We start from the raw sequence: 3,394 nt of genomic DNA on the forward strand, positions 1-3,394 counted from the left end.
CTCCCCTCCCGTCTGCCTACTCACTTTCTATAATCCGGCCATCCACCCCATCCACCAGCCAACTATCCATCCATCCATCCTACACCACCCATCCACCCGTCTATCATCCATCTATCCATCCATCCTGCGCCGCCCATCCACCCATCCATCCTCTATCCATCCATTCATCCATATTCCATCCACTCACCCGTCCGTCTATTCATATTCTATAACCTACTCATCCACCATGTCCACCGTCTATCCACTCACCACCCCGCACCGCCCACCCATCCACCATCCACGTCTATCCATTCATCGATCATCCACTCATGCACCCCTCCGTCACCCACCCGTCCATCCGCCCACCATCCACCCCTGTGAAGTGGACTTCCAGGCTCACACACTCTCTGGTGTCAGGCCCAGGGTGGACACTGCATTCGGGGGGTGATGCGCCCTAACCCGTCAGTCACCGTGAGGGATTATTGAGTCATTCTTGGGCTCTGCTCAGCTGGTGCTGACGGGTCATTTTAGCCATGACACTTCCTCACGTCAGAAGGACATCGGTGTCCCTCACCACACCATGTGGGTCAGGTCTACTTCTCCCACGGGGGACAGGGCGTTGGTCACCAACTGTATCCTCCCTTCTACTTCTGCAGGAGTGGGGAGGAAGCGAGGCTTGGCGAGTCATTCTAAGATGCGGTTGTGGAGGGGCCGTTACTCAGAGGAGGCCATTCCTCGTGCTCAGGGCTGACACACGCAGGCAAGGGAATCCGGCCCGGAACCATGAGCTGCGTGTTGGCCTTGGCGCGTGGTGTCCACATCGGGTACACTCCCACACCCCAGGCTCACACCGCGGCGGGTCCTCACCCACAGGGGCGGACGAGCCGTAGGTGGGTAAGGACCTGCTCCCTGGTCACGTCCAGCCCTCACGCCCACGTGTGCATTCTCAGATGCCAGCTCTGTCCTGTAAGCTTCCAGGTCAGAAGCAAATATCTCCCGAAGCAATGACACGATTCAGGAGTCTGCACATTATTCTCTGCTATAAAAACCAGCAGATGGGGGGACCAGCCGTTGGCGTAACGGCTGTGTCGCTGGACTCCCATGTAGTCAGCGGTCGTTCAAGTCCTGGACCCGGTGGCTTAAAACTCACGCTGGGCACGTGTGCGTGTGTGCCCAAGATCCCGAGAGGAGAATGGAGGAGAAGGGGTTGTGGTGTGGTCATCCCCCCTGGGAGGTGATTTCTCGCTTTCTGTCTCTCTGTCTGTCTCTGTCTTTCTGGCGAGCACACGTGCCCTATAGCAAAAACCTCTCCAACAACAACAATGGAAAAAAAAAAACAAACCAAAACAAAACAAAAACGGCAGATGAGACCGGCAGACGGCGTAATGGTTACGTCACTGCACTCCCACCTAGCCGGACCCAGCGGCTTAAAACTTACACTGGGTGCGTGTGTGTGTGTGTGTGTGTGTGTGTGTGTGCGTGTGTGTGCGAGAGACCAAAATCCCGAGAGAAGAATGGAGGAGAAGGGTTTGTGCTGTGGTGACCCCACCTGGAGGTGATTTCTTGCTTTCTGCCTGGTGAGTGCATGTGCCTTACACCAAAAATCCCTCAAAAAAAAAATTAAAAATGGGGACCAGTGGGTGGCGTGGTGGTCAAGGTGCTGGACACTCCCACATGGCTGACCACAGTTCAAGTCCGGGACCTGGCGGCTTGCTTTCTCACTTTCCCTCTCTCTGGTCAAATTAAAATCAATGAATAAATAAAATGAAATTAGTCATTCTTAATAATAATAATAATAATAAAAAACCACAGAGGAGAGAAAACAAAGCCCAGCGCAGCCTTGCCGGAAGCCGGAGATGCTGTCCACTCCCCCGCTGGGTGGGGGAAGCCCCGGGCCAGGGCCCTCCCCCCCGGCCCGGGCTGGCTCCAAGACGGCTCTGATAGCAAACCAGGCCTCACTGCCCGGGTCCCGCCACCACGGCCTGCTGCTCTGCAGGTTTTCAGAGAGACGTCTGATGGGATGTCCCCACTGCACACAGAAGGACTCTGACATTTGAGGGAGGCAGTGGGTGCGGTCCCTGGGGCACTGTCGCTGTGACTGCCGGGGTGTTCTGAGTTCATGCAAGAACGCAACGTTTCTGCAGAAATCACCCTCACCCTTCTTAAAACAAGCCATCTACTGTGGGCAAACTCTCATGGTTATATATTGAATTTTATTAATTGCCCTTATTATTTATTTACATTAAACATTATTTGATTTAACTTTATTTCATTCATCAATTTTAATTAGACCAGAGGCAGACAGAGTGAGAGAGAGAGAGAGAGAAGGAAAGTGAGAAAGCCAGCCACCGGGTCCGGGACTTGAACTGCAGTCGGCCACATGAAGACCAACACCCTTAACCAGCACACCACCTCTGGCCCCTATTTATTTATTTTTAAAGAATTATTTTATTTTACTTTATTTAGTTCAGCTTGACTGGAGAGGGAGAGGGAAAGTGAGAAAGCAAACCACCAGGTCCGGCACTCGAACCACGGTCAGCCATGTGGGAGTCCAGAGCCCTTAACCACCACACCACCTGCCAGCCCCATATTATCTGTTTTTTAAAATAATTATTTTATGTATTACTATTTTTTAAAAATTTAACCAGAGAGAGAGAGAGAGACAGGGAAAGTGAGAAAGCAAGCTGTCAGGTCTGGGACTCGAACCGCAGTCGGGCATGTGGGAGTCCAACCCCTTTTTTTTTTTTTTTTCAACTTCATTATTATTATTATTATTTTAAATTTGACTGGAGACACAGAGGGAAAGCAAGAAAATAAACTACCAGGTTCGGGACTTGAACCACTGTAGACCATGTGGAAGTCCAGTGGCCCAAGCAACCATGCCAACCCCAGGAGTCCAACACCTTAACCACCATGCTTCCTGCTAACCCCTACTATTATTTTTAAAGGAATTATTTAATTTTAGGGGTTGACAGGTGGTGTGGTGGTTAAGGGCTCTGGACTCCCACATGGCTGACCACGGTTCGAATCCCGGACCTGGTGGCTTGCCTTCTCCTGTTTCTTCTCTCTCTGCTCAAATTAAAAATAATCACAATAATAATAAAAATGAATGAAATTAAATAAAATAATTCTTTAAAAGAATTATTTGGGGCCGGGAGGTGGAGCGGTGGTCAAAGACGCTGGACTCCTACATGGCCAGCCACCGTTTGAGTTTTGGACCTAGTGGCTTGCTTTCTCACTTTCCCTCTCTCTCTGTCTCTCCCTCTCTGGTCTAATGTTAAAATAAATAAATAAAGTTAAGTAAAATAGTTCTTTAAGAGGAATTATTTAATTTTATTTATTATAACTATTCTTTTTTTTTTTTTTGAGAGGTTTTTGCTATAGGGTGCGTGCGCTCGCCAGACAGAGACAGAGA

The sequence above is a fragment of the Tupaia chinensis genome, unplaced genomic scaffold, assembly GCF_000334495.1.
Source record: "Tupaia chinensis unplaced genomic scaffold, TupChi_1.0 Scaffold143644_1, whole genome shotgun sequence".
Lineage (NCBI taxonomy): Eukaryota > Metazoa > Chordata > Mammalia > Scandentia > Tupaiidae > Tupaia > Tupaia belangeri.